Below are 22525 nucleotides of genomic sequence, written 5' to 3'. Positions count from 1 at the left end.
CGCGAATCGCTCCCGGGTCCGGGGGAGGGGTGGCACTTCAACTCTCAAAATTAACTCTTATCCTCCAGCACAATTACTTATACTTGTATCGCCAAATCGTGAAATTAATATCTTTTATCGAAGAAACAATTCTCTCGACCTTAGTTAACTAGTCCTTGCTTTAGATTTTTTACAAGGCGGGGAGGCGGACTTCCTGTTTGCGCCTTCCCCGATCGTGCCAAATTCCAAAGAAAATTTCCTTAAAAAGTCCAATTTCCGTACTACTCACGGGTTGTTACTTTTAGGGTCCGATTGTTCACAGGAAAAAGTCAGCGCCCTCCAACCATGGCTCGTGGCTTCACTCCCCAGGAGAAGCAGTCGACTCTCAGCACCGCGCCGCTCACCCCGTCCCCCGTTCCGAAGCCTTTAAAAAGGCTTCTTCACAGGTCGGGGGGGCGCAAATGGTGCCCGCCGAGTCACCAGGTTCACAGGCTTCCGCGCCTGTGATTTCTAAGGGTCCCCGCGTCGCCGCAGCGGCAAGACCCAACTCCTGAAGAGCCGATTCCCTCCGGAGCTCGGAGGGAATCCGCCATTAGCTGTTCGCGCTAACCCGGAAGTCCTTAACCTGAAACTGTTCTTAACCTGAAGCACCACTTTAGCTAATGGGGCCTCCTGCTGCTGCCGCCACACGATTTCTATTCTCATCCTGAAGCAAAGTTCTTAACCCGAGGTACTATTTCTGGGTTAGTGGAGTCTGTAACCTGAAGCGTATGTAACCTGAAGCGTATGTAACCCAAGGTACCACTGTACTTCAGCATGGCAATTTCCCAAAGTGTTGCCCTGCTAGCCACGACAAAGAGCTCTTAGTTACTTGTGAACCTCACCCTGTTTCCTCTCTGAGAGGCTTTGATCCCCAGCCTGCTCTACCGGGAGCAAGTGGGACCTGGATGCTGTGCATGGGGCAGCCTCCGTTTCTTCATGGGCCAAGTGGAGATGCTGGTTAATGGTCTACCTCACCAGGTTGTTGGAAGGGCAAATGTGATAGAGATTGCAAGCTCTCCTTTCAGCGTAGTGCTTGCAAACTGTTGCTCAGAATCCTTTCTCCACTGCTAAAGCAAAAACCAACCATTTTGCAACCCAGGCTTTGGCACCCAATCCCAAATGGCAAAGAGTCTCCTTCCTTCACAGAGCACAAAGTACCAATTCAATGGTGTCCCTCAAGGGTCTCCCCTTGGGTGACTTCTCTGAATCCGTGAGCCATCTAGCACCCAGCCATGCCTTTGGGCCCCCACTCTCAAGAGCATCTCTCCCACCATCACCTGAGCAGAGGCCCCAAAGACCCCTTAGAGGTGCTGCTTCCACTGTTCCATCCACCCCACTCGTACCATTTTGGGAATAGGCAGCTGCCAGTCTCTGTGTGGGAGTAGGGCAGAGACACCTCCTTTCTCAGCCTTTGAAACAGGAGGTGCCAGTTTCCTGCATGAAAAAGATGCAGGAGTCCCCGTGGGACACAGAGCCCCCCCCATGCAGATGCCCATCTGGCCCACAGCTGCACCCCCAGCAGGCAGGCCGGCAGGCCACAGCCATGCCTGTGGCTCTGGAACAGGACCAATGAACTTACTTTCTTTTCTCAAGGGGGACTTAGCTGCTCCCCAAAATCCACCTTTCGCCAGGCTAATAATAATAATAATAATAATAATAATAATTTTTATTTATACCCCGCCCTCCCCAGCCAAGGCCGGGCTCAGAGCGGCTTACAAGCAATAATAAAAACAAGTTGAATGATTACAACTTAAAAACAAAATTAAAATACAACATTAAAATATTGAAACATTAAAATATTAAAATGTAGCCTCATTGCAGGAGGAGAAGGAAAGGAAAAAAGAAAGAGAGGGAGGGAATCAAATTGGCTCCAAGCCAAAGGCCAGGCGGAACAACTCTGTCTTACAGGCCCTGCGGAAAGAAATCAGATCCTGCAGGGCCCTGGTCTCATGAGACAGAGCGTTCCACCAGGCCGGAGCCAGTGTTGAAAAGGCCCTGGCTCTGGTTGAAGCCAATCTAACTTCCTTAGGGCCCGGGACCACTAGGGTGTTGCTATTTATGGACCTTGAGGCTCTCCGTGGGGCCGACCGGGAGAGGCAGTCCCGTAGGTACGAGGGTCCTAGGCCGTGAAGGGCTTTAAAGGTCAAAAGCAGCACCTTAAATCTGACCCTGTACTCCACCGGGAGCCAGTGCAGTTTGAAAAGCACTGGGTGAATATGCTCCCATGGCAGGGACCCCGTGAGGAGCCTCGCTGCAGCATTCTGCACCCGCTTGAGTTTCTGGGTCAGCTTCAAGGGCAGCCCTGCGTAGAGCGAATTACAGTAGTCAAGCCTGGAGATGACCGTCACATGGATCACTGTGGCCAGGTCGGGGCGGGAAAGGTAAGGGACCAACTGCTTGATGCGGCGAAGGTGGAAAAATGTCACCTTGGCTGTTGCTGTAACCTGCGCCTCCATGGAAAGGGAGGCGTCAAGGATTACACCCAAACTCTTAACGGAAGGCAATGGCACTAATTGGGCCCCCGCAAGAGAGGGAAGTTGGTCCCTCATCCCCATGCCATCCCGACCCAGCCATAGGACCTCTGTCTTCGAAGGATTTAGTTTCAATCGGCTCCCACGAAACCATCCAGCCACAGCTTCCAAGCATCTGGTCAGTGTGTTTGGGGCCGAGTCAGTGTGGCCATCCATCAGCAGATAGAGCTGAGTGTCATCAGCATATTGATGGAGCTCTTTTTGGAAGCAACAGAGCACACCGTCTCCACCAAGGAGGAGACAGGGGACTCCCCTGAGAAGGAGGCTAGTTCACCAACACAGGAGCCAGATATATGGAGAAACGTGACTCAAAGAAGTAGGAGGGCCAGGGTTCGCTCGGATTGTTTAGAAATACACAATCGCTTTGAGGTCCTCTCCCCTAGCATGGAAGACGAAGAGCAGACTCCATTTGAGGATCTCTCCCTCATTACAGTCGATCAGGTATATGAAGACGAGCAGCAAAGTCAGTCCTCAGGGAATGTGCAGGTGACCTTGGAACGGACAGCTCACGGAAGAACCCCGACCAGACCTAAGAGGAGGCGTGTAGTGGTGATAGGGGATTCCCTACTGAGGGGAACAGAAGCAGTTATCTGTGGGCCTGACAAGATGTCTCGGGAAGTGTGCTGTCTCCCCGGGGCTAAGATCCAAGATGTAACTGAACGACTGCAAGGAATCATAAAACCCACTGACAAATACCCCTTCCTCTTGGTTCATGTGGGAACCAATGACACTGCAAGCAATAGCCTCCAGAAGATCAAAAGAGATTACGAGGCTCTGGGCAGGAAATTGAAGCAATTAAATGCACAAATTGTCATCTCATCTGTCCTCCCAGTTGAACGACGTGGCCCAGGGAGAGAGGGAAAAATAGTGGAAGTGAACAACTGGCTTCGCAAATGGTGTAAACAGGAACGGTTTGGATTCTTAGATCACGGAATGCAGTTTCTTGAAGATGGACTTCTGGCAAGCGATGGGCTGCACCTCACAACGGTTGGGAGGAATGTTTTTGCAAAAAATCTCAGAAACCTCATCAGGAGGGCTTTAAACTGACTAATGTGGGGGAGGGAGACAGTGGTCCTGAAGGTAGGAGTCTATCAATTGATGTAGATGATCATCCAAATGTCATAGACCGAATGGAGCAAACAGCACGCAGACCTAGTGGTGGGAGGAAAAAATCCTTAAATAAGAGACACGGGGGAATGATTAATGGACTTCAATGTCTGTACACTAATGCGCAAAGCATGGGAAATAAACAAGATGAGCTTGAGCTCTTGGTGCAGCAAACTAAATATGACATAATAGGAATCACTGAAACCTGGTGGGATAAGTCCCACGATTGGAATGTAATAATGGAGGGATACAATCTATTTCAGAGAAACAGACCAGACAAGAAAGGAGGAGGAGTGGCGTTATATGTCAGGGATGTGTATACCTGTGAAGAGATCCAAGATTTAGAACCTCAAAGCCAAAGTGAGAGCATTTGGGTCAAAATTAAGGGAGAGAAGAATAACAGAGACCTCATTGTGGGAGTTTACTATAGATCCCCAAGCCAAACGGAGGACATAGATGATGCCTTCCTGGAACAGATGGCCAAGCATGCAAAAGGAAGGGAGATAGTAGTAATGGGGGACTTCAAACCCGGATATTTGTTGGATGTCAAACTCAGCCAAGAGCATAAGGTCAAACAGATTCCTCACTGGCCTTGCAGACAACTTCATTGTCCAGAAAGTGGGAGAAGCAACAAGAGGAAAAGCCATTTTAGATCTGGTCCTAACCAATGTTGATGACCTGGTTAGTGGGGTAGAAGTGGAAGGATCATTAGGCGCGAGTGATCATGCTCTTCTGAAGTTTACTATACAGCGGAAAGGAGCAGCCAAGCATACTAGGACACAATTTCTCGACTTTAAGAAAGCCGACTTCATAAAACTTAGGGAAGTGCTGGGTGAGATCCCATGGACAGTAATACTAAAAGGAAAGGGAGTTCATGATGGCTGGGAGTTTGTTAAGAGGGAGATAGTAAAAGCACAACTTCAGGCAATACCAATGAGACGGAAACATGGAAGGTGCCTAAAGAAGCCAGGGTGGCTATCTAAAGAACTTTTAACTGAGTTAAGATTAAAAAAGGATGTGTACAAAAAATGGAAAAGGGGGGAAACCACCAAAGAGGAATTCAAACAAATAGCCAGCACGTGTAGACACAAAGTCAGAAAAGCTAAAGCACAGAATGAACTCAGGCTTGCTAGAGAGGTTAAAAGCAACAAAAAAGGCTTTTATGGGTATGTTCGTAGCAAAAGGAAGAACAAAGAAACAGTGGGGTCACTCAGAGGAGAAGATGGTGAAATGCAAACAGGGGACACAGAAAGGGCTGAACTCCTCAATGCCTTCTTTGCCTCAGTCTTCTCCGATAAAGAAAACAATGCCCGACCTGAAGAATTTGGAGCAAATGATTCAGCAGAGGAAACACAGCCCAGAATAACTAAGGAGATAGTACAAGAATACTTGGCTAGTCTAGATGTATTCAAGTCTCCAGGGCCAGATGAACTGCATCCAAGAGTATTAAAAGAACTGGCAGATGTGATTTCAGAACCACTGGCAGTCATCTTTGAGAATTTCTGGAGAACAGGCGAAGTCCCGGCAGACTGGAGGAGGGCAAATGTTGTCCCTATTTTCAAAAAGGGGAAAAGAGAGGACCCAAATAATTACCGCCCAGTCAGTCTGACATCAATACCAGGGAAGATTCTGGAGCAGATCATTAAGCAAACAGTCTGTGAGCACCTAGAAAGGAATGCTGTGATCACCAATAGTCAGCATGGATTTCTGAAAAATAAGTCATGTCAGACGAACCTGATCTCGTTTTTTGACAGAATTACAAGCCTGGTAGATGAAGGGAACGCAGTGGATGTAGCCTACCTTGATTTCAGCAAGGCATTTGACAAGGTGCCCCATGATATTCTTGTAAAGAAGCTGGTAAAATGCGGTCTTGACTATGCTACCACTCAGTGGATTTGTAACTGGCTGACTGACCGAACCCAAAGGGTGCTCATCAATGGTTCCTCTTCATCCTGGAGAAGAGTGACTAGTGGGGTGCCACAGGGTTCTGTCTTGGGCCCGGTCTTATTCAACATCTTTATCAACGACTTGGATGATGGACTCAAGGGCATCCTGATCAAATTTGCAGATGACACCAAACTGGGAGGGGTGGCTAACACCCCAGAGGACAGGATCACACTTCAGAACGACCTTGACAGATTAGAGAACTGGGCCAAAACAAACAAGATGAATTTTAACAGGGAGAAATGTAAAGTATTGCACCTGGGCAAAAAAAATGAGAGGCACAAATACAAGATGGGTGACACCTGGCTTGAGAGCAGTACATGTGAAAAGGATCTAGGAGTCTTGGTTGACCACAAACTTGACATGAGCCAACAGTGTGACGCGGCAGCTAAAAAAGCCAATGCAATTCTGGGCTGCATCAATAGGAGTATAGCATCTAGATCAAGGGAAGTAATAGTGCCACTGTATTCTGCTCTGGTCAGACCTCACCTGGAGTACTGTGTCCAGTTCTGGGCACCACAGTTCAAGAAGGACACTGACAAACTGGAACGTGTCCAGAGGAGGGCAACCAAAATGGTCAAAGGCCTGGAAACGATGCCTTATGAGGAACGGCTAAGGGAGCTGGGCATGTTTAGCCTGGAGAAGAGGAGGTTAAGGGGTGATATGATAGCCATGTTCAAATATATAAAAGGATGTCACATAGAGGAGGGAGAAAGGTTGTTTTCTGCTGCTCCAGAGAAGCGGACACGGAGCAATGGATCCAAACTACAAGAAAGAAGATTCCACCTAAACATTAGGAAGAACTTCCTGACAGTAAGAGCTGTTCGACAGTGGAATTTGCTGCCAAGGAGTGTGGTGGAGTCTCCTTCTTTGGAGGTCTTTAAGCAGAGGCTTGACAACCATATGTCAGGAGTGCTCTGATGGTGTTTCCTGCTTGGCAGGGGGTTGGACTCGATGGCCCTTGTGGTCTCTTCCAACTCTATGATTCTATGATTCTATGATTCTATGATTGGTGACAGCCCAGCCCAAAGCTCCAAACAGTCTGGGCAAGGGGGCGCATAAAGATGTTAAAAAGCATCGGGGAGAGGATTGCACCCTGCGGCACTCCAGACACCAATGAATGGCGCGACAACATTTCGCTCCCTAGTGCCACCCTCTGTCCCCGACCAGAGATAAAAGAGCACAGCCAGTTACGGGCTATGCCCTGTATCCCCACGTCTCCGAGGTGGTGGTCCAGAAGATCATGATCGACCATGTCAAAGGCTGCTGACAAATCTAAAAGGATCAGCAGTCCTGACCCGCCTCGATCCAGTTGTCTGCGGAGATCATCTGTTAGGGCGACCAGAGCCGTCTCGGTCCCAAAACCAGGATGGAATCTGGACTGAAATGGATCTAAAGCCGATGTTTCCTCCAGAAACCTACCAAGCTGTTCAGCAACTGCTCTCTCAATTACCTTACCCAGATATGGAAGATTTGAAACTGGGCGGTAATTGGATAGGTCTAAGGGATCTAATGAAGTTTTCTTTAAGTGGACACACTACTGCTTCCTTCAGTTCCCCTGGGAATGTCCCCGTACCAAGGGACAAATTGATAATTTCAACCAAGGGGGTGCACGCAACATCTGGACACTCCCTAATCAGCCAAGATGGGCATGGATCAAGGAGGCAGGTGGTGGGCCTACCAACTTGGAGGAATCTATCCACATCAGCAGGGAGTATCCGATCGAAATGGTCCAACACTGGACCTGAAGTCAGTCGAGGGGCCTCCAGTTCAGTCACTGTATCTAAATTGGCAGGGAGGTCACGGTTCTGCCCCTCTTAAGTCTGGGCCCTGGATTCCCACTGCCTTGGCATGTGGGGTCCTTAGTCTCAGGATGCCAACCCTCCCCCCTCACTGACCCATGATTCAGTGAGCGTGGAAGGAACGGTGTCTGCCCCCCACCCCACGCTTGGTATTCTCATCCAAGGGCTAAGGACCTTGTTAGAATTCCTGCTTCATGATTGCAGTCATGGGATTGTTGTCTATCACATGACGGTGTATGTTTTGACTCCACAGTGTGGGAAGAGATCGGAGACAGGATGTTTGTGTTACTGTGTTCCAGTGCTCTGTGTGTGTTTATATGTAAATAAAGTAAAGGTAATGGTAAAGGGACCCCTGACCATTAGGTCCAGTCGTGACCGACTCTGGGGTTGCGGCGCTCATCTCACTTTATTGGCCAAGGGAGCAGGCATACAGCTTCCGGGTCATGTGCCCAGCAGGACTAAGCCGCTTCTGGCGAACCAGAGCAGCGCATGGAAACGCCGTTTACCTTCCCGCCGGAGCGGTACCTATTTATCTACTTGCACTTTGACGTACTTTCGAACTGCTAGGTTGGCAGGAGCTGGGACCGAGCAACGGGAGCTCACCCCGTTGCGGGGATTCGAACCGCCGACCTTCTGATCAGCAAGTCCTAGGCTCTGTGGTTTAAACCACAGTGCTACCTGCGTCCCTGTAAATAAAGTAGGTTAGCCAAAATGCTGAGTTGCTGAGGTCTGTTACGCAGACTGCAAGAACTCTGCGGATCCCTAAGTGTGCCGGTGTCTGTTGGCATCAGTCGTTGTGATGTTCAGGCAGAAGAAAGCTTTTGAAGCTCCCGAACGATCGACCAGGAGGGAGGGAACATGCCAGCCAGGGTCCTACTCGAGAGTAGAACGAGCTCCTCACACTTCCGCCCTCCCTTTGCCCACCAGCCAGGCCTCTAGCCTGCACCGGCACTGCCTCCCCCACTGCCTTCTCTCTGCCTTTCTGTTCTGATCACATCAGTGCACTTTAAAAGCACTTCCTTTGGGCCCCCTCAAAGACGCCCCCCCAGGCCTGAGGAGAGCAGCTCTCCCACGCTGGAACACTGCCTGTCAAGTCGCATTTCTTACAGATTCCTGCAAGGTGAAAGGGCAGACAGGCAGGCAGATCAGCTGCTTTGCAGGAGCCGGAGGTGGGCAGAGGGGCTCCTGCCCCCCTCACAGAGCATGGGTCCTGCCGCCACGTCTCCTCTCTCGGCAGTTTGTGGCAGCAGGTACAGGGAAGAGGCCCTGGGTCTGCTGCCAAACAAGCATCCCCTCCCTTCCTTCCTTCCTTCCTTCCCTGCCACACTGAGCCTGTCAAGCTGACACCCACCTGAAGAAACGCTTCTGAAAAACCAGATATACTTTCTGTCACTGGATGATGCTATTCTGGTCTCCATTTCCCCTTCCATGTTCCCCTCACAGGCTGAGGGATGGCAGGGGGCAGGCTCCTCCTCCTCCTACCCGGAGTCAAGTCTTTGCAGGACCAGAACCAGCTAGCATTACGCCAAGCAGTTTGGAGCAGCCCAGAGATGTTCATGATGAGCAGCCCTTGGGGGCAGGCTGAGTCAGGCAAGAGTTTTGCCTTGACTCCTGAAAGACTAGCAAATCTTTGGGAGGGCATCACTTCAGGGGCTTGAATTGCAAGACTGAAGTCCTATCACCCACTGCCTGAATCAGGATAGCAGGTTTTATTCCAGTTTTTGGATGTTAATTAGCTAGATGGTTTGTGAATGGTGACAGATTGTATTTTTTGTATGTCAGTTCCTTTTAATTTCCTCCTTCATGCTACACCTATGTGTATACACCCTGGAATCCTTTGCACTCCCAAGTATTTTACATTTATTTGCAGTAAATAAATGTATGAAACAAATACTTGCCAGCTGTCGGAAAACGTTCGTCCCCCGCCAAAAGCTGATTTGTTAAACTGGTTGGTCTTTCAGGTACTGCTGTGGAAATGTCAGCATTGCTGTGGCTTATCTGGTCAGCGCTGAGGATGTGCAGGGGGTGCTGAGACTGGGGTGGGGGGCCCTGCAGGTGCCCATGGCCCCATGGTTGGGAGGGAGCCTCTGTGGCTCCTGGTGCTTTTGCTGCCAACGTGGCTACACCTCTGGAAAATGGTGGGTGTGAACCCTGGGAGGTTCACTTCATTCACTGCAAGCCTTGCAAGGCAAAAGTGTCCCCCTCCCCAAGGCCTGTGCTATTCCTTGGGAGAGGCAGTTCAGCTGCCATCTTTCCAGTGATGGAGGGGACTTGAGCAGTGGCCTTAGGACTGGCCCAACCACTCCAAGGGGTAGTCCAAAGAGCCAGCCCATCTGTCCAGCCCATTCATCTCCTTGGCTGGACCCCTGAATCAGGTCTTTCTGATGCAGAGCCCGCCTGGGACTTGCTGGGGGGGAAGCACAGCTGAAGCAGACATTTTCTGGCAGGGCGGACGGTGGCGGCAGTGGAACGAGAGTCCAGAGTTGGTATCAGAGGGCTCCTTCAGATGGAGGATGAATGACACTTTATTTAGAGATGAAGAAGTGTATAAAAAGGCCCAAAAAACATTGAGAGACTATTTTGAAATAAACATGAATACCAATGTGGAAAAAAGAGTAATCTGGGATGCAAGTAAAGCCGTTATGCGAGGATTCCTGATACAACAAAACGCAATAAAAAAGAGAAGCCAAAATGAGAAAAAAGATAAGATTTTGGAGAAGATAAAAGAAGGGGAAAGGAAACTAAGATCAAAACCAAAGTCCAAAGAGATTTTGAGAGAAATCAAATTATACCAAACACAATATATGGAACTGATGAATCAAGAAATAGAATGGAAAATTAAACAAATGAGACAAAAGACATTTGAATCAGCAGACAAATGTGGTAAACTATTGGCTTGGCAAATGAGGAAAAGACAAAAATTAAATACGGTTACAAATCTAGAAGTGGAAGGAAAGAACATATATAAGCCAAATGAGATTAGAAATTGCTTCCAGAGATATTTTAAACAATTATGCACACAAGGGCCGCAGAAAGAAATGGATATAGACAAATTTCTTAAGACATGGATTACAAAAAATTTCTCATGAAAGTAAAATAGTTTTGAACCAGAAAATAACTGAACAGGAAATAGAAGGTGCCATTCAAAACATGGAACTGGGCAAGTCTCCGGGACCGGACGGGCTCACTTCCAGATACAATAAAATGTTGAAGGAGTGGCTATTACAACCTATGAAGGAAGTCTGCAATGAAATTTTGGAGGGGAAAAGGGCACCAGAAACGTGGAAAGAAGCTTATATTACACTTATACCGAAAACTGAGACTGAAAAGAATCAACTTAAGAACTACCGCCCTATTTCGTTACTAAATGTGGATTATAAAATCTTTGCTGACATTTTGGCTAAGAGATTGAAAAAAGTTTTGATGGAGGAGATTCATAGGGACCAAGCGGGCTTTCTCCCAAGAAGACATATGTCAGATAATGTAAGGAATATAATTGATATTTTGGAAAAGTTAGAAGTGAACATAAATACTAAAGCAGTTTTGATATTTGTGGACGCGGAGAAAGCCTTTGACAATATTTCTTGGAGTTTTATGAAGAAGAATCTCCAGGGGATGGGGGTAGGCCAAGGATTTGAAAACGGTATAGGTGCAATATACTCAGAGCAGAAAGCAAAGTTAATTGTAAATAATGTGGTTACGGAAGAGTTTAAGATAGAAAAAGGGACACGTCAGGGGTGCCCAATCTCCCCGTTACTTTTTATATCAGTCCTGGAGGTTTTGCTGAATATGATCAGAAGGGATCAGTTGGTTAAAGGGGTACAGGTCGGAGCTAAACAATACAAATTGAGAGCATTTGCAGATGATTTGGTACTTACGTTACAAGAGCCAGAATCTAGTACCAAAAGGGTTTTAGAACTAATTCAAGATTTTGGCCAAGTAGCAGGATTTAAATTGAACAAATCTAAAACTAAGGTATTGGAGAAAAATTTAACACCTATGGAAAGGGAGAGGTTTCAGAATGAGACAGGCTTAACTGTGGTTAAGAAAGTGAAATACTTGGGGATTAATATGACAGCTAAAAATGTGAATATGTTTAAAGATAATTATGAAAAATGCTGGACAGAGGTAAAAAAAGATTTAGAAATTTGGTCAAAATTGAAGCTTTCCTTGTTGGGTCGAATTGCAGCTATAAAGATGAATGTATTGCCTAGAATGTTATTTTTGTTCCAAACATTGCAAATTGTTGATAAGATGGACTGTTTCAAGAAGTGGCAGAAAGACATTTCTAAATTTGTCTGGCAGGGCAAGAAGCCCAGGATAAAATTTAAGATATTAACTGATGCAAAAGAAAGGGGGGATTTGCCCTGCCAGATCTTAAACTTTATTATGAATCAGCAGCTTTCTGCTGGTTGAAAGACTGGCTACTTCTGGAGAACACAGATATTTTGGACTTAGAAGGGTTCAATAATATTTTTGGGTGGCATGCATATTTGTGGTACGACAAGGTTAAAGCTCATAAAGCTTTCAAAAACCATATTGTCAGGAAAGCATTGTACAATGTCTAGATCAAGTATAAAGACTTGCTGGAGAACAAAACTCCCAGGTGGTTGTCCCCAATGGAGGCAAAGGCTGTGAAAAAACTTAATATGAGTCTAAATGGCCGAAATATTGGGAAATTTTGGAACAAGAAGGGGATATATTGAAATTGCAGAGTTATGAGAAATTGAAAGATAAAGTGCGAGACTGGCTCCATTATTATCAAATAATGGAGGTTTTTAAGTTAGACAGGAAAATTGGTTTCCAGGTGGAAAAATCAAAATTGGAGACAGAATTGTTAGAACCCAAAACTAAGAACTTGTCAAAAATGTATAACTTGCTGTTGGAATGGAATACACAGGATGAAACAGTTAAATCAGCTATGATCAAGTGGGCACAAGATATTGGTCATAACATTATGTTTGAGGACTGGGAACGGTTGTGGACCACCGGTATAAAATTTACGGCATGTAATGCCTTAAAAGAAAATATTATGAAAATGATTTATAGGTGGTACATGACTCCAGTCAAGCTCGCAAAAATTTACCACTTGCCTGATAATAAGTGTTGGAAATGCAAAGAGACTGAAGGTACATTCTTTCACCTTTGGTGGACATGCCCAAGGATTAAGGCTTTCTGGGAAGTGATTTATAATGAAATGAAAAAGGTATTTAAATATACCTTTCTGAAGAAACCAGAGGCCTTTCTCCTGGGCATGGTCGGCCAATTGGTGTCAAAGAAGGACAGAACATTTTTTATGTACGCTACAACAGCAGCAAGAATACTCATTGCAAAGTATTGGAAGACAGAAGATCTACCCACCGTGGAAGAATGGCAGATGAAGGTTATAGATTATATGGGACTGGCAGAAATGACCGGCAGAATCCGAGACCAGGGAATAGAGACGGTGGAAGAAGATTGGAAGAAATTTAAGGACTATCTCAGGAAACATTGTAAAATTATTGAAGGTTAGAACGATGTTGATTCAGAAATTAAGCGGTTATAAGCTGTAATGATAATGTGATCAAGAAAAGAAAGGTTAAAAATTATATAGAAATTAGGGGAAGGATTTGCTGAATTGAATTAATTAGAGATTGGAATACAGAAAGGGGAGGTATGAGGAGGTCGGGAAAGTAAGTTTTATGAATATAAGGGATTGAAATTATACTTGTTGTTGTATGTGTTCTGTATGTATTTTTACTGTTTCTGTTTTTTTTGTTTTTTCTATTTTATATAAACTTTTAAAACTTTAATAAATATCTTATAAAAAAAAAACAGAGTTGGTATCAGAGATCCTCCCCATAAAGCAATTAGGCTTGGATTCCCTAAGGGAGATGGGGAGGGATGTTGGTGTGTGTAGCGGTGTGTGTAGGGGTGTGTGTGGGGGGGTGTGTGTGTGTTATGAGGCCGAAGCCATGGCTCTGTGATTCATTGTGATGCCTCTTACTCCACCTTTGATTGCAGGCTGGGTATTAACTGCCACCTCCAGATGAATGTTCCCAGAGGAAGCGGTGGCAGGAGGGACAGTTTTCAGGCGGGAGCTGAAATGTGGAAAGCAGGCAGGGAACCAGCAGTGCCTCTTTGAAGCACTGGAAGCAAGAAGTAGAAAATGGAGCTGAGCAAGACAAGCCGAGCCACAGGCCTTGGCAGTGGTGGGCTTCCAAGGGCTCAGGCAATCCTTGGGTCGTGATGCATCCAGGTGCCTCTCGCAGGTGTGTGCAATGTGTGTGGAGCTGTGACTATTGTGGCCATGATCTGCATAGTCCTCTGCCTCCCCACAACCCCCCCTCAAATGCTCTGACTGGTGGCTCAGACCTTTATCTGAGGAGATGGTAGAGCCAGGAGAGGCCGATCCCCGAGGGTCTTCTGTGGGGTCAGCTGCTGTCCTCTGAGGGGCTTGGCTGTGATATCTGCCATGGTTTCAGCAACTGCCCTTTTCTCTCTTTCTTTTTTCTAATTGACTTTATAGTTACCTATGCCTTGTGGTTGCTGCTTGTCTTTTTTTACGCTGTAAGTCTCTTTGGATCAGCAACCCTGAGAAACAGCCTAGAAATGGCTTGGAGAAATAAATGGGGACAGCTTGAGCTTGGTGGGAGCAGCCCAAACCTTCTCCCATCTTGCTCTTGGAGTTGCAAAACATCCATGGAGGCACAGCTGCCGGCAGGCCTGTGGAAAAGCACGCTGCCTCGACTAACAGTATCAGGAGCTGTAAACTGCTTGCTTATGGATGCTCCTCCTGGCTCTCCTCTGGGCTCCCTGCCTCACTTGGAGACGGCAGCTAGCAGGCCACCAGCAGCCAATGTTCTTTGGGAACAAGAAAATAGCTCCTGCACAGGCAGCAGGAGAAGAAACTGCTCCCCCCCGCCATCCCACCATGGCTGCCAGGAAATTGCAAGGATGGCTTGGGACACCAGGAGTGGCTCCTCTTGCTTGAAGAGAGACCTGGAAATCCAGAATGTGTTTTTGCACCCTGTTCCCTCAGCAATAGCTGCCAGTAATAGTTCAGGGCTTAGAGCATTTGCTGTGGGGATAGCAGGATGGCTGTTTGTGGGGTGGGCCGTATGAGGCTTGCTGTGGTGTGAACCATTCGTTATCTCAGGCCAGCTCTCTGCCTCCAGGGATTAGGCTTATTCTGGATGGCTGAGACTGGCCATTTGACCTGGGGTGGGCTTTCGGAGACTGGGCCCTGCTGAGTTGTGGGCCTTGGCTGCTGTTGAGTTGCAGTGCTGGGGGTGGGGTGGGCAGGACTCCCTAACCATGGGCGTTTGCAAGGGGAGGACAAAGGCTGCTTCTTTTCACTAACATCCGATGTGTGCAAGGCTGCGCCAGGACCTTTGCCCTGACCTGGATTTGCTGTGCCCCTTTTTGGCTTTTGATGCAGGATCAGGTCAGTGCAGTGAGAGCAGAATCTTGCACTGCAGGAAGAGGAAAAAGGTGGAACCTGGGCAGGAGGCTTGGCCCCCAGTGGCTGCACACCCAAGGCCCAAACTGCAGAGATTAACAATTAGACTGGCTGTAACTTCTTGAAGACTCCTCCCCGCCCCATGGCAGGAGACCCTTGCCAGGGTCCCGCAATTCTGTGGTGCCTTTAGCTTGAGCTAATGATCAATAATCTTTTTGAGCCTGCAGAGTGTTCAGTGTTGCAGGCAAAGTTAGTAAATGTGCCACGCTTAATGTGCTGCTTCCTTGACTCAAGCAACAGCAACCAGCTGCCTGGTTCTTGTCATCCGGGTGGTCATAAAGGCCAGGGAGTCCAACTCTAGGGCCTAGGCATAATTTGTACTGCTTTATGTAAAATCACTGCTTTGAGAGTGTAGTTGAACAGCATCTAGAGGACCACAGAGCCACCCCCCCCCCGCTCCAATTAGTTCTTACTGGAGTTCATGAAATTTTGGCATGTTTGCTTTCTACCTTTGGAGACTTTGCAGTCAAAAGGTGGGTGATAAATTTTATTTTAGTAGTCAAGCAGAGCATTCCAGAAGGAAATGGAGCACAGAAGCTGCTGAGCTTGGCTCCCAAATTCACCCCCTCCTAAGTACACCCCTTTCTGCCCCTTGGACCCCCTCCTTGCAAGTTGATGGCTCTGTTGGGGGAGGCTCTTCTCCTGACCAGAGGTACCTGCTGAGGCTATATCAGCCATCGCCTATATATGTGTTATCCAGCACAGATAACAATTCTTAGGGAAACTGGCAACATTTTGTTGCATTCTGGGAATAAGAAGCAAACCTCTCTTTAAAGGTGCCCTTGGGCTGCCAAATGTATTTTGGAATGCTTAGCATTAAATATACCCTCCTCCCCTCCCAGAACTATCAGCCAGTGAAGAATCTCTGAGTGTTGCTTTCCTGAGGGGTGGCCAGCTGAGTCCTCCGGGACGTCCTGGCATCCGCTTCTGTGGGCGAAAACTATGCAGTGCATGTAGTTCCAACCTTAGGGGCTCCCAAACACAACTTTCTGGAAACATTGCTGGTCACAGCTGGGAGATGTCAGCCAGTAGTCACCTCTAGCTCTGGGTAGGGAGGCCCTTTTGACCCCACATCCTGGAAGGATGTGCTTGCCCACAAAGGAAAGTAGCCATGGGGCTTGGCTGAGCTGGGGAACATGGCCTGCCAGGGCCAAGATCTCCGTCCAGGTCTCTCAAAGTGGCCACCTTTGTGCTGCCTGCTTCCATCACTCCAGAAGTACCAAGGTGGCATCTGCCTGGAAGGCTTTGTGGTTTTGTGTGTGTGAAGTCTTGCAACAAGTGGAAAGGAGAGCGCTCAGTGTCCTACTCTTGGTCAGTAAGGCACAGCTTCTCTGAGAGGCACATGAGCACACACCCTTCCATTAAAGCAGCAACTCAGAAGCAGTGTCTTAAATTGGCTGGGCACTCCTGTCAGAGAGGACCCCACCACTAGCCCTTGCTTAAACCTTCCTCTATTTCCCCCTTTCTGTAATGTGGGTCAGGGTTATGTTACCCCCATATTGCAGAGGGAAGGGCCAAACCCACAGCCACCTAGCGACAGAACCAAGATCAGAACTGGGGGCTTCCTGATGTAGCAGAGCAGGGAAAAACTTAAGGAAGCATTTTTGTAAAAAGCACATGCCTAATTTGAAGGGCTGTTGTGTCTTTGCAGGTTTTCAAAACCCAGCGACAAGTAGGCCACTGGAAGCCTAGTTCTCCTCCCCACCCTTCAAACATCCTGCTCAATATGGATCTCTGGTGCCTCAGTGATGGTTCCAGTTTGAAGCTGCAGAGCTTTCTTATCAGAGTGGTGGTGGGAAGAAGCAGTGCCTGGATCCCTCACTCCCAAAAGGCTTGTCCTGATTTCAGTCAGCCTTTTCCCATGGCGCTGTCTCCAAAGCATAAATCTGAGGCTGGCTCTTGCATGGATTTATGCAAATCCTCCTCTAACTTCTCAGTCTGCTGCCTTTGTTCCTTACTGGATGTTGGCAGACATTGGCTGCCTACCCCACCCCACCCCCAAGCATGGAAAATAAGCACAGAGTTGTCTTACTTTCCTTTGTTTTTATAGTGACTGGATAAATGATTGTGATGCATAGGAAAAAGAAAGGCACCCTCTCCCTCATCTGGCTTTAGGGCTCCTCTGTATGTGGCCAAGCGGATAAAAGGTTTGGTCAGTTCAGCGGTGAGTGTTTTCAGAAGACAGGTGTTGGATGCTCAGGCTGGCTTGCAAAGCAAATTCCTCCTCTCACATAAGTGGTGGAAGCTGATTGCATTTGCTATCGGGTAATTTGCACAACCCAGTTAGGGTGGCTAGTGGGGTGCATGTGGAGAAAGAGGCCCATGCGCCAAATACGTCTCCATGCGCCTGGGCTGGGGGTGGTACGTGATGAGCATGCTGGTGGTGCTTCTTCCGCCCTGTGCTCTGGCTGGGCAAATCCTGCATGACAGGGAGGTGCAGAGCAGGCAGCTGTCCGCCTGAATGGCTTGGCTCAAGATCTCCATTCACCCAGAGAGCCCCTCTGCCTTAACTCATAATTCCATGCAGACTCCATTTCATAAGCCTGTCCATGGCTGCTTCAGCCGATTCGCTCCACGGAGCTCAACCTGCTTTGCTGACCTGGCAATACATTCCTATTTTATGTATCAGTTCCAGGCATGATAAACCTCCCAGGCAGAACATCTGTTCTCGCCTACAGCTTGTAGAGTCATTTGAGGGCTTTGCTATCTTCCTTTTAGTGATGCGGGGGGGGGGCAGCTCACAGACCCTGAGAATGATACTTTGTGATGGCAAAGAGGCATGCATCTTTTGTGGCCCAGACGTGGAAGTGTCCTACATGCAAAACATCTCTGATTTCATTTTAAAAAAAAAACAATTCAGAAATCTTCCCAACACATCTCTCCTTCCTTCCCTTCTGTCATCCTGCTTTCCTAAGATGAAAACTTCCACTTGGAGAATGCAACAAAAGGTGAGTCTTCGTGTGTGCCAATCCTGCACTTCCTTCCCTAAAAGGAGTTGAACCTCTCAAAGCGAAAAGTGTGCAACATGAGATTTCAAAGGGGACAGGAGGGAGGGAAATTGGAGGCTTCCATTGGGTGGAGCTGAAAGGTCTGCCTGGTCCTTGAATGCCTATGTTTCTCCAAGCATCCCCACCTGGGTGTGTTGGAGACAAGTTCAATGAACTGCCTGATTTTTATATTTTCAGTGGGCGCAGCCAATGCTCTTCCTCTGACCCAGCAGTTTTTGATGCTGCCTTTACTTGGCAAAGTCTCTTCTCATGATGATAGGAGGCCAGAAGCCTCCACCAGTTTGTTGTTTCTGCTTAACAACAAGCAGAAATAAGAGCTCACTACTATTGCAACCATTTCATTTATCCTGATGAAAGGGTTACCTAAAACTGGCTTTTGATTGCATTGTTTGGATGAACAAAGCTGATCTGCAAATGTTTCTTTCGATTTTCATGGAGAAAGCAACTTCTTCGGCGATCACTCATAGCCGAGTGAGTCCTTAAGTGACTGTGGAGGCCAATTCTGGATCCACATGTCCTTCTACAGTGGGGACATTGGTTTCTGGGTCAGAGTTGATTACGGTGTGGGTTTGCCAAGCGTGTCTTCTTCTTAGCCTGTTTCTCCCTTTCGTCCTGAGTTCAAGTGTCTTCAAAGTCTATGACACCTTTGGTAAAGGCTGTTGTCCAACTGGAGCACTCGCAGGCCAGTGTTTCCCAATTGTCGGTGTTTATTCTACATGTTTTAAGATTTGCCTTGAGTCTTTAAACCTCTTTTGTTGAACACCAGCATTATACTTTCCATTTTTAAGTTCAGAATAGAGTAGTTGCTTTGGAAGACGATCATCAGGCATCCGAACAACATGACCAGTCCAACGAAGCTGATGTTGAAGAATCATTGCTTTGATGCTGGTGATCTTTGCTTCTTCCAGCACACTGGCATTAGTTTGCCTGTCTTCCCAAGTGATGTGTAAAAATTTTTGGAGACACTGTTGATGGAATCTTTCAAGAAGTTGGAGATGGCGTTTATAAGTTTCATGTTTCACTAGCATACAGTAAGGTTGGTAGTACAATAGCTTTGTTTGTAAATAAGCATTTTGGTTTCCCTGCAAATGTCCCTCAAGCACTCTGCACTTCAATCAGAAGAAAACTGCACTTGCAGAGCTCTGGCAATGCTGGATTTTGGCATCAGTGTCGGCCCTTATGGAAAAGTACCGTATTTTTCGCCCCGTAGGACGCACCGGCCCATAGGACGCATCAAGTTTTTTTGGGGGGAAATAAAGGGGAAAAAATTTATTTCCCCCCAGGCGCTTGTGGTGCCGGCAGCGGGGAGAAGCGCTCTTCTCCCCGCAGCCCGCCTTCAGACCAGGTCCGGGGACAGTGGGAAGACGCGCTGCGCCTCCCAGCTGTCCCCGGAGCTTGCGGGGCAGGCAGCGGGGAGAAGCGCTCTTCTCCCTGCCGCCCGCCTTCAGACCAGGTCCGGGGACAGCGGGGAGACGCGCTGCGCCTCCCTGCTATCCCCGGAGCTTGTGGGGCAGGCAGCGGGGAGAAGCGCTCTTCTCCCTGCCGCCCGCTTTCAGACCAGGTCCGGGGACAGCAGGAAGACGCGCTGCGCCTCCCCGCTGTCCCCGGAGCTTGCGGGGCGGGCAGCGGGGAGAAGCGCTCTTCTCCCTGCCGCCCGCCTTCAGACCAGGTCCGGGGACAGCGGGGAGACGCGCTGCGCCTCCCTGCTATCCCCGGAGCTTGTGGGGCAGGCAGCGGGGAGAAGCGCTCTTCTCCCTGCCGCCCGCTTTCAGACCAGGTCCGGGGACAGCAGGAAGACGCGCTGCGCCTCCCCGCTGTCCCCGGAGCTTGCGGGGCGGGCAGCGGGGAGAAGCGCTCTTCTCCCTGCCGCCCGCCCTCAGATCAGGTCCGGGGACAGCGGGGAGACGCGTTCCGCCTCCCTCTGTCCCCCGACCTTGTGGGGCTGGCGCTGGGGCTCTCCCCTCTCACTCTGCAGGCTTCAGCGAAAGCCTGCATTCGCCCTATAGGACGCACACACATTTCCCCTTCATTTTTGGAGGGGAAAAAGTGCGTCCTATAGAGCGAAAAATACGGTAACTGCCCAGGTAGGTGAAGTGATTGACGTTTTCCAATGTTACACCGTTGAGTTGGATTTCTGGCACTGCAGAGGGGTTGTTTTGTGCTTGTTGGTGCAGCACTTTGGTTTTTTGGATATTGAGCGATAGGCCAAGCTTTTCATAAGCGTCTGCGAAGATATTTAGGATGGTTTGGAGGTCATCCTCTGAGTGTGCACACACTATGTTGTCATCAGCATATTGAAGCTCTATGACAGAAGTTATGGTAACCTTACTCTTTGCTTTCAGCCTACTCAAGAGCTTTCCATCTGTTTGATATATGATTTCTATCCCGGTGAGGAGTTTCCCTTCAACAATGTGTAGGATCATGGCAATGAAGATAAAAAATAGAGTTGGGGCAATAATACAACCCTGTTTAACACTTGATCTCACTGTGAATTGTTCACTGAGAGCCATTGTTATCTTCAGTTGTTGCTGTCATATTATCATGGAGGAGCTGAAAGATGTTCACATATTTATCTGGGCAGCCAATTTTCAGCCGGGCACACATGGGCTGGATCCAGGCTTGCAGGGTCTGCTCTGCAGTTTAATATTTCTTTGCCTCACTGTGGGCAACAGAAGTATTTTAAACTGACCAAGCAAGAGTCACAAACTCCTGATTTTCTAACAGTTACAGCATCATTGATCATCCAGAACACCTGCCCTTTTGCTTGGATGAATTTGGGGCTGCTTGATCTGTAAATTGTTTTTTCAGCAAGGCTGGTTTTGTTTGGAATAATAGGTTTGGTTTCCATGACCTGTTTGTACCTGGATATGATCATAGAGAAAGCTGACTGCATGGGATTTGGGTCTGGTGTGAGACTGGCCTTCTGTCAATCTAGGGTGGTATATCGGAGAGGGGTGGGGGTGTAATTGCATGGCATTTGCCTTGTAAGTATCCCAGGGGACAGCAGGCACTCAAATGGGCCATCCACAGAAACTTGTTGGTCACAGAGTGATGCACCAGGTAAAAATGCCTGCCTCTTCCTTCTACCCACCCAGTGCTCACCTGGTGGGAGAAGGTGCCTGTTGCTCTAGCATCACAGACCCACAACCTCTGGTTGCTAAGCAACCCTGACACCTCTGGACCTCTTGCTGCCAGTGTAATTTAATTCTCTTCCTCCTCCATTTCTAAATCAGAAAGGGGAGAGGAAGCATCTCTCCATCAAAATGAATATACCATCTATGCTCACTAGACCAGCCTATTTCTGCAGTCAGGCTCAGCTGTGAGCGAATGCAACAAAGGCCTTCTGAGCATGTGCATGTTTGGGGTTCTAGGACAAAGGGTTAGGGTGGAGAGCATCAACCCCCGGCATCTCTAGGTAGGGCTGAGAATGTTTCCAGCATTGGCTGCAGCTCCAGCACATCTCATTCTGGAAACGGGTTTTTGGTTGTTTTTTACTTTTGACAAAAAAAAGGTGAGAGTTGTGTAAAATTAGGCAGATGCTGCCCTCTGATGTCCTTCAAGGAGCCACTGCCTGAAGGGAGCATAGAAACAGAACCAAACTACTGGTCCACCCAGCTCAGCGCAACCGACTCTCTGGGGTTTCTGAGAGGGGGTTTCTCCAAACCCCACCTGGAGGTGCTGTTGGGGATTGAACCCAGGACCTTCTGCATACAAAGCAGGTGACCTGCTTCTGAACCAGACTCTTCCCTAAGGGATAGGGTTGGCCTAGGGATCTGTGCTGAGCAAGAAGGTTGCTGCAGCTGCCACGAGTTGCCAGTTGTTCCCTGTCTATCAGCGGGAGGAAGAGGTGGCAGGGATCTCCATAGCTCTGCTTCCTGGTTGTGGCTTGGTGTGGTTTCCAAGGCACCCTCTTGTGGTGGTTGTTATTAAGCACTGGGGGACTTCAGATAGAAAGCCAGTGTGCATTGGTTGCTCTCCTGAAGCAAGAGGAGCCTTAATAACAGCTGGGTAATGAGGTTATCAGAAACCGCAGCAGATGTGTCAGAGGAGCTCCCCTGCCCTGCTTGGTTTCCAGAGCAAATCACCCCCAGGGTGCTTCCCTCATTAGCCAGAAAGGGACTGGCAATCTATTTTGGAAGGGAAGCCCGGGGCAGAGAGACCCACTTAATTTGTCAGTTGCTGGATTTCTCTGCTGGAATCTGCCGTTTGATGCTGTGGCCTGGCCACAGAATCAAAGGCCCTGGCGTGAGGTGTCACAGGAAGATAGATGCCTCTCTCTTTGTGCCCCAGAGCAGCTCTGAAGCTCCTTCAATCCCTGCCAGGTTCTCTCCTGGCCACTCAGACCCACTGGAAATCTGACTGGAAATGGGGCACATCATTCAGTGTGTTATAAAGAAACAATTGATATCCTGGGCTCAGAACTTAAAAAAGTATTTAATAATATCTTAGAAGGGGGGAAAGCCCCAGACACTTGGAAACTAGCGGAAATAGTAGTGATTGAAAAACCGCAAAAGGACCCTACAGAGGTGGGGTCATACAGACCAATTAGCCTATTAAATCAAGACTATAAGATATTTACAAAGATCCTGGCAAGGCGACTGGAAAAAGTAC

The 22525-nt window shown here is 48.1% G+C and overlaps 1 protein-coding gene across 4 annotated transcripts in view; it reads left to right on the top strand.

Annotated features, from left to right (window-relative positions):
- The window catches only part of LINGO3 (leucine rich repeat and Ig domain containing 3), a 46867-nt gene that overhangs the window by 6827 nt on the left and 17515 nt on the right, over positions 1–22525 (top strand). Inside the window, exon 1 of one of the 4 annotated variants that reach the window (XM_083594612.1) lies at positions 17833–17854. The exons of the other annotated variants lie outside the window; for them this stretch is intronic. The gene's annotated coding sequence lies outside the window, so the exon portion shown is untranslated. Of the gene's footprint in view, positions 1–17832; positions 17855–22525 lie in introns of those variants that run through there. 4 annotated transcript variants of the gene reach the window in all.

This window comes from Podarcis filfolensis, assembly GCF_964270895.1.
Source record: "Podarcis filfolensis genome assembly, chromosome: 18".
Classification (NCBI taxonomy): domain Eukaryota; kingdom Metazoa; phylum Chordata; class Lepidosauria; order Squamata; family Lacertidae; genus Podarcis; species Podarcis filfolensis.
This window is presented reverse-complemented; position numbering and strand designations above follow the sequence as displayed.